The sequence below is a fragment of the Hypomesus nipponensis genome, chromosome 1 (assembly GCF_054491055.1).
Source record: "Hypomesus nipponensis isolate SF chromosome 1, ASM5449105v1, whole genome shotgun sequence".
Lineage (NCBI taxonomy): Eukaryota > Metazoa > Chordata > Actinopteri > Osmeriformes > Osmeridae > Hypomesus > Hypomesus nipponensis.
The window spans coordinates 6,770,001-6,781,382 of NC_140361.1; the positions used below are offsets into that span (position 1 = coordinate 6,770,001).

The 11,382-nt window shown below is 42.3% G+C and overlaps 1 long non-coding RNA gene across 1 annotated transcript in view; it reads right to left on the bottom strand.

Moving 5' to 3' along the window:
- The window catches only part of LOC146302216 (uncharacterized), a 44,978-nt gene extending 36,475 nt beyond the window's left edge, over positions 1 to 8,503 (bottom strand). The window contains exons 1-2 of the long non-coding RNA XR_014755996.1: positions 8,459 to 8,503; positions 6,415 to 6,496 (exon numbers count right to left, since the gene is read on the bottom strand). This is a non-coding gene — a long non-coding RNA (uncharacterized LOC146302216). The remainder of the gene's footprint in view (positions 1 to 6,414; positions 6,497 to 8,458) is intronic.
- Positions 8,504 to 11,382: the final 2,879 nt, after the last annotated feature.

The following is an 11,382-nucleotide window of genomic DNA, read 5'->3' on the forward strand; positions in this document are numbered from 1 at the left end:
CAGTTTGCATGATAAACTTTATGGTTTACTTTCGTACTAGTGGTTTCCTATTTTCAAACATTACATTTTCAAAGCTAGCTCGAATAAACCCGCACAAAACGAGCCCTCATTACTGATTAACATGCCCAGAGCTGTTAGTGGTTCACTGGAAAACAGGATGTGATTTCACAGGTCATCTGAGATTTACTCAACATCATGTTCAGCTCAACGCAGCGTTGTTTTCTAATTAAACTGCAGAAAAATAGTTATAAAAGCCTTCAGAAGTTATAAAGGAGAAGGCCTGCTAAAATAGAAGCTTTCGGAGGTAATTTAAAGGCCGCTTTATTTATAGAACAGTTGTGATTTTTTGTTGATGCGGTCATCCATTCACATGTTGTTTCTGCCCAGGACTGTCAGAGCTAATAATAGCCCTCCGTTTTCCCAAAAAAGAACTGGTGTTAATACGCTCCAGATTTATTTTTTCTCCACACTTTCTTGCATCTTACTCACTGCCAATTCTGCACGTCATGTTATGGAAACGAGTGCTCAGGGATGTGGTAGGTAGTCAGATACAGCTGCCTTCTGCACTTGAAAAAGGTACAATTCAAACACACTTTAGAGTTGGATACTTTTGCAAATAACATTTTTTTTCAATGAAAAAAGTTAAGGTAAAGAAAGTAGTGGATCCAATAGTCGACTGGATCAAGTTAAAACACTTTTTTTTTCCTCTAAACTAAATAAAACACGTTTGTTCAATAAACCTTGGTAGGTGCGCAACTATAAAGCAACTTTCATTCGGTTATTAAAATCCTGACAGTCTGTACATTGACCTAAAGATCCCAACTGCCACAGAAATAAACTGGTATAATTTCGCAATATTATTATGTGTTGCAGTATAGTAACCAAGGGATGTTGGCGTGTACCAGTTTCAGTTTTTCAGTTTATCCCCCTGTATGTACTGTATCTTTGAGATAATCTTCCGTCAAAACCAGCCAGTTCCACTTAAATTCAACCAGTGAAAACACATAAGCATGGACACTATGAACTCAAAGCACAGTTGAATAACAGATCTAACAGAACTCTTTACGCAACAAGACGGAATTCATGCTTGACGCACAGCCCAAAGTGATAGTTGAGTAGTAGATTGAATTCAGTTTGCTAAAGGGATACAGCCCATAAAGTGTGTGGACTCCAGGGCTAAAATCACGGAACACGATTGATTGATTCGATTTACTGTAATTCTAGTTAGAGTTATATCACCGGTGGAATAAAAAGGGCTCCTGTCCCTTATCCAAAGTCACCTGGCAACCAGATTATCTTTTCTAAACCCAACTAACTACTGTAAACCCCACCAGGTTTGGATTCAGAGCATTAATTTACGCCAAATGCCATGTTGTGTTTCTCTGAACCCTGTTTGGGAGTGGAAAAAAACCTGGTTCATTCACACAGGGGGAGAAGGGTGTGTTTCCCCACGGACCAGAGAAACAGGATGTGAGTTTATATGTTTATGTGAATAGGAACATTCCCACCTTAGCTTGGAATAGAGTGCAATTTATACATTCAATTTTCCTAATGGGGAACTGCAACAGATTAGGTCTGGTTTTGTCATGGGTCAGGTCATGGACAAGCACCGGTCAGTTGACTTGACTGTCCCAGGTTTCCGTTTCAACCTAGATGTGCATGAGATTAAAGCAGACCGGACATCTTGTTAATTAAATGAAGACATACAGGTCAATGTCTTCCTTCAGAAACTGTACAACCTTGCAATTACCCCTGTAATCCTTACAGCCTGTCTGATTGCCCTACTTCAGAGTCTGGAGAATGGTACACATGTAAGACAAGGGCTTCAATTTTTTCAGTTGGTGTTACAAAATCCTTTACATTAGTGTGTACTGTTGACATGCACCTGCAAAAAATGAATAATTATTTGCCACAGTTTTTTTTCTAAACGGGGAAGGGTTATATATGTCTGAGACATTAGCTTTGACCTAGCCAGACATGCAGTGGCCTTTTCAGTGCGCAAGAGGTAGTTGACTCGTGTCCAGAGTGGTGACCCAGTGTGACTTCTGACACCCATCTGTTGCAAATACGAATGGCACATTGACCCACTTTAGGTACCTGACATAAATATGTAACCTCATTTATGTAAAGCATCAAGCTGTCAAACTATCAACGTTTGATATAGTGATGTACGTACATCTTGCACTTAAGTATTTTTCCTCTCCACAGTAAAAGCATGGATATAATGTATCTATCTTGCTGGAATGATGGAAACGGTAGACGAGAATAGAATGAATGGGCTGACTCAGGATTTCTGGAACTGAAAGGAGAAAGAGCCAACTACTAGGTTGTTGAAGTGATGTCATAGCTGGAAAAAGGAATTATGGGCCCCTTTCTGGCACTAATAATGGGCTCCTCCCCTCCTCCCTTTATGAAAACAAACATTTAATATGTTTACCTGATGGGAAGCTAACTCACAAACTGGAAAACAGATTACTGACACCTAATGGGATTGTCAGTGGACACAACATCAGTGGACTTACTAAATGACAAGAACCGTCTAATTGTATTTGTACCACAAAAGGTTTTGTTTACCACTGCAATTGTGTTGACATCCAGTTCTGTATTTGTTTCTCATGATAATTATTAATATATAAAAAAAAACAGCATGTATTGTATGGGAATTTAGTTTACAGTTACAGATGAATTTACCTTAAAGTTTGGGCCCCCAACAAGGGTGAGTATGAATCATGTCATTCTGACTGGGTGGGTTTTGGAGGGGTGGATAAAGCTGAATAACGTTCTTTCACCTCTCTACCCTCATATAACATCACTCACAGTGGTGTGACTGCAGCGCCAAATATAGACATGCTACACGTCACAGTAAGCTCTGGTGTGGGGGCAGGGTGGCATGACATCTTCCACGGCCAATCATTTGTGAAAAATACTTTTTTTCTGCCTGACGTGTTCAGACACAAACGTTGGGGAGGGGTCTAGTGTTGGTAGTTACCTCATTATTGCAAAGGGTTGGGTGGGGTTAGTGTAGGATTTCTAAAGCAATGTTTCCTGTGAAACATGCACACTTTGTTACTAAGTAACTCGTGTGAAAAATTATGTATTTGGAAATTGCATTTCTAGGGTGTTTTAAGGCAACCTCTGAAGTCTGAGGTACACCTTTTAGACACAGGAAATGTACGACAGTTTGTCTTGTTTTTGTTGTTGTTTTGGATCTTGTTATTGTGTTAACCAGTATTGTCCTCCTGGTTGTTAAGGCCAACAGAACGACACCTCATTACAATACTGACATTCTGCCTAAGCTTCCTCTTTCTGTGGTACAATCATTGTTTACACAGTTGCTTTCTCTGTCTCCATGGACACCGTGTCCCAACAATGTCAAAAGAACGTAAAAAAGACTGTAGTCCCTTCAGAGCTCATGAGGGGAAATCCAAAGCAACGCCAGACTGATTTAAAAGAAAGTGAAACAGCCCTTCCATTCATATTCTGTGTTGTCTATACTCTGTTAAGGTAGTGGTGTCTGTAAAACACAAGGGCAGGGTTTGTTTGTACTTGAGTTTTTTATAGAGCAAACAGCCCTCGGTAGAAGTTGAAAGGAAGAGGGAGATGTGATGATGATGATGAGGAGGGGGTCTTGTTATTCTGTCTGGGTCTGGGACTCTTCCTGGTTGACTCAGGGGGCTTTCCCAAGTCGTCCATGTTGCCCGTAAATCTTCCCTGCACCCCTTTCTCTTATTTTTTCTCTTTCCAAACACTGCACCTCTTTTCCATCTCAAACCTCAATGTCCTTCTCTCTCAGATACTCGAGCTACCTCCCTTCTTCCAAATCTGGAGGACAGATCCATGTTGTTCACAAACAGAGCAAAACCCTTCTTTCCTTTATGCCTCCCTTCCATCCTCAGACCCACTGGTGGTTGACCTTTTAAGGCTTGGTGACAACATTCTGGTGTTGTCAGTTAAAGTTGTTCCTTCCCAGGCTGCGCCCAGTTCTCTCCTGGTAAAACAGAAAGCTAGGTGTTTCCCTGTCCCCTCCTGCTGACAAACATTGACTGGGGGCAGGGGTAAGGGCACAAGAATAACATAAACTCATTATGGTTGACATCATCAACTTTTCTTACGTTTCAGGGTTGCTTCTTGCATGGCCTCAATGCATGTGTGTAGTGTAGTGTGTGTGTTGTTGTGTGTGTACTGTCTATGTGTGTGTGCATTCCCTCTCGACCTTCATCAAGGTGTCAACCTCGAAATAGATCTCACCCAAACACACACACACACCATTCAACAACCCCTTCCTTATACCCAAGCCACATAAGTAGACGTAAACTCTCTAAGCCCCTTTTATTCTCCTGATTGAACTCTCGACTGAATCTCGAGGGCACACACACACACACAAGGATGAAAGGAAGAGGGAGGGTGTGGTGTACCTAGCATTAAGCAAATGGGTCAAAATGTGGTATTCGACCTTCTCGGATGTGAAGAAATGACCTAGATCCAACGCCCACCTCTCTAACAGCAGGGTCGGCTGAGATCCCTGATCTTAGCATGGAGCTGTACTCTGAGTCCTGCAGCCATCCTGACTGGAAGCCTCCCAGTGTATTTATGGCTCTGGCAGGTAGTTAGGATTAAGCATGGGGCTTTGGCGAACTGTAGGAGGAAGTGTGCCATAGGCTACAGAGGGCGAGAGAGGGGGCGAAGAGATTGAGAGAGAGGGAGAGAGATGGAGGAAAGAGAGACAGGGCCCACATCAGACAGGCCTACATCTCTGACCTTTTCAATTGTCTGTCTTCTGGACAGAAAAGAGGACACAGAGATTGGGTGTGACCCTCTCTCCAAATCCTTCAAAGCTAAACTGTAAGAGTGAACTACAGTATATAAGGCAGCCTACTGAAAATGTCCACAACCACGTGTTGAAATACAGAACTGAAGTCCCCTTTTTTTCCCCATATGACTGAAGGATGAATATTTGGTCGCACATCATGCATTTCAAAATGGCACCCTGACTACACACTGTTGCCATGGTAGGGGTTGCTAGTGTTGTTGTTTCTTGGTTGTCAGGCATGGCTCTGAGATAAAACACCTTCCTGCTCTATGCAGCAGTGTGACTCAAACGGAGAGATGGAGCTGGCCTTGGTCACTGTCTTCTATGTTGACACCAAGCAAGCTGACTCATTCAAGTTATTCTGGAACAGGGACTGTACTGACTCACAGGAAGTGTTGCACGAGGGAGTTTTCTAGATAAACATGAACAAGATGGCCAACACATAAAACTTTAACCTTTTTAAAACATTTTTGTTTGCTTGACCGTTATGCTTGAGATTTCAGTAAAATATCAGAACGTTTAAATACATATTCAAGTTCTCTTTTATAAAATGTCAATATTTGCATACAATAGCCAAAAACAAGCGTGTCTAGAATCTTAGTCCTTAATGAAAGAGAATCTCGCTGTAGAAAGACTGAATGCACAGAACCATGTGATGGCGATATGATATCTGATACTACTGTAACTGTAGCACCGGGATTTCATCCTCAACAATTTGCTGTCAAAACACTTGTCCAAACAGCTCTGTCAGTGAAGGAGCTAATGACCAAGAGTAGCTGGAGGCACAAGGCCCTGGCAGTATCACAGGCTTTACTGTACAGCTACATTTGCAGCTACTCCTCAACATCAGGTTTCCTAACAAAGCAAACAGTCAACATAAAAACATTATCCCAGACATCCTGACAGCAAGGCAACTCATAAAGTGTTTGCACTGTTTGGGCACCTTTGTTATTTGTCTATGTGCGCGTTTTGTATTTATGTATGCTTGTGTGTACTGTGTGTGTGTGCTGTGTGTATCGTGTGTGTGCTGTGTGTATCGTGTGTGTGCTGTGTGTATCGTATATGTGTGCTGTGTGTATCGTGTGTGTGCTGTGTGTATCGTGTGTGTGCTGTGTGTATCGTGTGTGTGTGCTGTGTGTATCGTGTGTGTGCTGTGTGTATCGTGTGTGTGTGCAGTGTGTATCGTGTGTGTGCTGTGTGTATCGTGTGTGTGCTGTGTGTATCGTGTGTGTGTGCTGTGTGTATCGTGTGTGTGCTGTGTGTATCGTGTGTGTCTGTGTGTATCGTGTGTGTGCTGTGTGTATCGTGTGTGCGTGTCAGTGGCTCAGACACGGCTGCTCCGGTGGGCAGCTTCAAACCCAATGAGACGTGACATGTTAATGGCCTGCTTAACAGTCAAGTTAATGCAACACATACTGTTAGGGCGGCTGCACTGAGTCTGCACAGGGAACTCCACATATGTTCTTTCCTTTCCCGGTCAACCCCAGGTATGTTGGAACCCCCAAGGAGGCTGCTCTGACAAAGCAAGCGGCTCGTTTCAACTCTGGCCACTGTGCGACAGAAGATTACATTGTAATACAAGCCCATATGCTGGCCTAGCTTACCTTATGATATTGGTTCAATTACTGACTGCTCTCTGAGGACAGAATCTACAGGGCTCCAGATCCTCTGTCAGATGCTGTTAGCCTGAGGTTGGAAGGAAATGAAGCCTATTAGAAACCTGGAGGGAAACCAAAGGAGCTTTGGCTGGGATGGCACTGGGGTACATTTGTTCCTGCAAATGTGTGTGTGTGTGGGTGTGTGTCTATAGTTACTTTACACATAATCTAAATGTGGGTGGTTGAGTGTTTTGCACTGTATTTGCATCTAGACCAATACACGTAATTCTAAACACTTATTAAGCGCCCGGCTCAATTTTAATGACACTTTGTCCAACTCTAACTGCTCATTTGCCTTCATGGCAAATTTACTTGTTTTATGTTTGAGCAGTACAGGTGATAATCCATCTCTATTTACCTTTTCTCTTGGCTGACGTCTGACAGAAACTTTAGAAGCCTAATAGCTCAGTCAACTGTCTGTTACATAACTGAAGGTATGTAAGCCCCGCAGTGCCTACAGAGCTACGTATCCTTATCTGGCTGGATGACTGGTGTACTGGGTGAAAGTGTAATCCATTGACTGAAAGAGTGGCTTTCTGCCTCAGTGAACCTGAATAAAGTCTGAGGGCTGTGTGTGTAGTTGCCTGGGTCAATGTGTAAGATTATGTAAAGCAGGGCTGGGTCCCACTATGGCAATGTATGTCACAGTCAAATGTTTATCAGGCATGATGTCTACAGCACGATACCGCATGTGGGACTTTGGCCGACACAAAATATATCCTTACTTTTCTCTTTTTTTTCTCTGTCCCGTCCCTAATTCCAGTTTATCATCATAAAGGGGGAGGAAGTTTTATAAATGTCTGGGAATGGGATTGGAACGGCTGTATCCCGGGGTACAAGAGTACTGTTTATGTATTACACGTGTTAGAAAGCCAGAGAGCCTACAACAGTGTAAGTCCAGTGTTATAGTGTGACAGCCTGTAGTCACACTGTCTAGTTACTGCACCCTGAAGTTCTAGAGGCCGTGTAGAGTGGAGGCCTGTGTGTCAGTTGATTCTGTCTCCTGTCTGGACTGTGTCCACGTGAGGGTACAGCTAATCAGTCCAACTCTATAATTAACCGTGTGTGGTAAATAGGCTACTGAGCTAGTCTTTGATGTAGGGCAGTAGTCTAACATTGTGTTGTTTTTTTTTAGTACTGGTGTTGGTAAACGACAGACTTAACTGTATTACAGAAGCAAGACAGTGTGTCTGTGGTGTGTGGAGCTTGTGTGAATGTCAAGCTAAATATCTCAGCTTCTTATCGCACACTCGACAAGAGTATAGTTTTCATGGCTGATTCTCATTTGTCATTTGTGTCAACACAGTTAAATTGGCTGTGTGATTGGCTATGGATAAACATGGCATTTTACCTCATGACAGCATTAGTTTGCTGATATATGCTCAAATAAGGGAATTGGATGCAGTAATCACTTGATTTGATGATTTTTATTAGACACTGCAGTTTGATGCTTCCCATCACTGCAAATTTAATTAATTATTTACCACTGCTATGAGCCAGCCGCAAGGCTCGATTGCCAGCCATTTTATTTCATCATTGTGTGTGTGTGTGTGTGTGTCTGTTGGTCAGTCAGTTTGTTGTTTGTGTCTCTGTCTGTCTGTATTGTGTGACTGAAAATCTGTGCGTGTGTTTTCAATGTTTACTGAACAATCACCCTCTGTACTCTCTGTACTCCAGACACGTGCAAACAGTTAACTCCAGATGTCAAGTTCTACATATATCAGCCACTGATGTTCAGTTTGTTTACTATTAAGCTATACTGTATTATTGTGTATAGGGCTTAGGTCATTTGAAAGACAGATAAACATTATTTGATAATGTCATTGAGTTTTTGGGTTGTTATGCATTGTGAATCATTGCTGTTCCATTGAAGTGATTGTCCTTGACTTACCTCACTAGTGTTGCACTGCCTTGCACCTTGAGCTGCAATTCCAGTATGAAATGTGCCATGTAAAAAAAGTCTTACTTACTTACTTACTTACTTACTTACATGTTCCCTACTGTTCCCAAACGCAGCCTCTGCTGGGAGCATTAGTGCGAGCGTGTGCATTAGTGTCTGTGTGCACATGCTCGTGTATTTAAGTGCGTACTGAGGTCTGCTTACGCACGCATGTGTCTGGATTAGGTAGCATTCCCTTTTTGGATGACACAACACCCAATAGACACTCTTAGCCAGAGCTGGGACATCTGAGAGAAGTCTGGCATCCTGACTGCCTCTGACTCAGCCTTCTCAGTAGCAGCCACAGTATCAGGAACCCAGAGGGTCCCAAAACAGCAATTGTGGGGATTGGAATTGTGGAAACAGTTTAAGTGCCTGTGATCCGAAAAAGTTGATGACCCTGGGTGCCTAGTTCCGCCAGTTAGCTCCTTGTCCACTTGGATGAATATTCAGAGAGCCCGGTCCCTGGTCACCCATGGAAATGCTGCTCAGCGTATATGTGTTTCAACAAGAGATCTGGCACAAGCCCTGCCATGCCACTAAGCCTGGGATCTCACCATCACCACACCAGGGATGTGCCCTGAGGTGTTATGGAACACTCCTGCTATCGGCCCTCTGCACAGTCACACACTGCATACCCATACTAAGACAACCATGAGGATTATCCCTTCTTTGGCAACACACAATGATAAACCCATGTATAATGGATCTAGCAACAGACCACTGTACAGATGTGGGTTACACAAGGTGTGGTTAATTTACTGAATCTTATACAGACTCAGTGGTGAGGGTTTAGGCCAGTCCGATACACAGCTGTGTAAACAGGCTCTGGGGCCCTGAAGCTACAGGAGTCTATTGTTTCCCACTGTGCACTGCTGTGTCTCCAGGCGGGTGAAGATTTGACTCTCCCTGGTGTCCATGCGTGTGTGTGTTTTGCGAGTCTGTGTTTTTTGTGTGCTTGTGAGTTTGTGGTCACCTTCTGTGCATCCAGATGTAATGAAGGCAACGTTTCATAGAAGAGGACTTGGACATCCTGGACCTTCACCGTTGAACTGAATTATGGGATTGCTCTTTGTACCAAGCCCCTGGTCCCGAGGTTATTACATCAGCAGATTAGGGTTGAGAGGTTATCCATCAATTGGTACCCATCGGAGCAATCTAGACCAACACCTGTTATGTCATCACGGCAGTGTTCGTGTGTGTGTGGGTGTGTGTGTGTCACAATGAGCTGTTTGGATAAGACGTTGCTTTGGAAAGACAGACTAACAACAGTAACACCACATGGTGCTGCACATGTGGAAAGACGAACAAAGACAAAATGCTTGGTTGTCCTCTTACCTTCTTTAGGTTTGGACATTGTTGCTGTCCCCAACTGTCAGAATGAGTCTGTTATGATAGATTTTGTTCAAATGGTATTTGAAATACTTTGCTTAAACAGACAGTGTTGAGCGTTTTCTGAATTCTGTTTGGAGAGCATTATGGGATTATTTCAATGGGTGTGTTGGGAAGCATAGTCAGGCACAGATACAGATCTTGAACATACAATACCATATACTTAACACAATTGTTTTGTACCTTGAAAACTGTTAACTCAATTCCAAACTAAAACTATACTGTACCTTTAGGTAACAGGTTTAGACATTTGCGTCCAGATGAATTCATGCTGAGAGACTAAACCTTTCAAAACCATTTGTTGGCTTAGGTCAGCAATCACCCAGGCTTATTGTAAACCCTACAACTACCAGCCACTGATAAGCATTCCATCAATATGGAAAGCTACTGTATGTAAACTCCTTAACGCGGAATCCATTACGATTCTGGAACAGAAGTAGAACAGGTTATGTAACGATAAAGAATGCACTGTAACCTCATTTGACGGTTTACAGGGTTTACATCCTTGGGATTTCAGGTAATGTTTGGCATTGCACTTCTCTGATTGAGCAGCAAGCAAGCCCTAATATGAACAGAAGAAAATGAAGCAATCTGAAAAAATGAAAAAGTCTAGAAAATGTAATACTTTGGTATGACCCATGAAAAAAAAGACATACCGATCTTTGGTGTCACCGATCAGCAGCTGGGTTATAACGTGGTCATCTGCAGCAGTCATTGTATGCTCATGTAATGAGTTAGCAGTGTTATCATCAAATGCTATCAGGCTCTTGCAACAAGGCAATTATTTTGCCAATGTAAACTAAGTACTCCACTGCCATGCTGCACACGTATACGGGCAGAGTCCACCACAACCAGAGTCAACTCAGAAAAAGGTTGCATGCAGCAACTTATATTTTGGTGTCAGTACTGTAGTCAGCAGATGATCTTTGATCTACAACAGAAGTGCTTTATTGGCAAACCAGTAAACTCTTGTATGCGTGTTTAAATATAAGGTTTGCATTCACGATTAAGTATATGGTGAACAGTAAAAGAAGCTGTTAAATTGAGGTGAAATTTTACTTTCACTGGGCCTATTTCTTGAAATACTTGTGCTGGAGAAAGATTACTGCAGTTGGTGCACGAGTCAATCTCCTTAAAATGTTCTTTCAACAATTCAGCAGTTGTTTTTGTTCACTAGCTTTATTGGTACATAAATGTTTTGCACGTCAGTGACTTCAGAACTTAACAACATTGAGATTTTCTAATTATCCCCAAAAGCATTCCGTAATCAGTCTTTTTAGTCAAATAACATCTGTTGAATGTTAATCACTGAAACCAGTAAAATTATTGAAACTGAGATATAAAATTCTCTGCGCTTTTTTTAAAACACGAAGTAAACCTGTGTTGCTCACTTTGAAACAGTATTTATGGGTAAACAATGAGTCGATTCATTTTGACAGTTTTAGAGCACGCAGCCAACACTTTGACCTTTCCCAGAAACAAACGTTTAACAGGGACCTGTCACATTTAACTTCATGCATTTTAGGAATGTTCAAAGACATTTATGTTTTGAGGAGTGTTTGTTGACTGACTGAGTTTTGGGT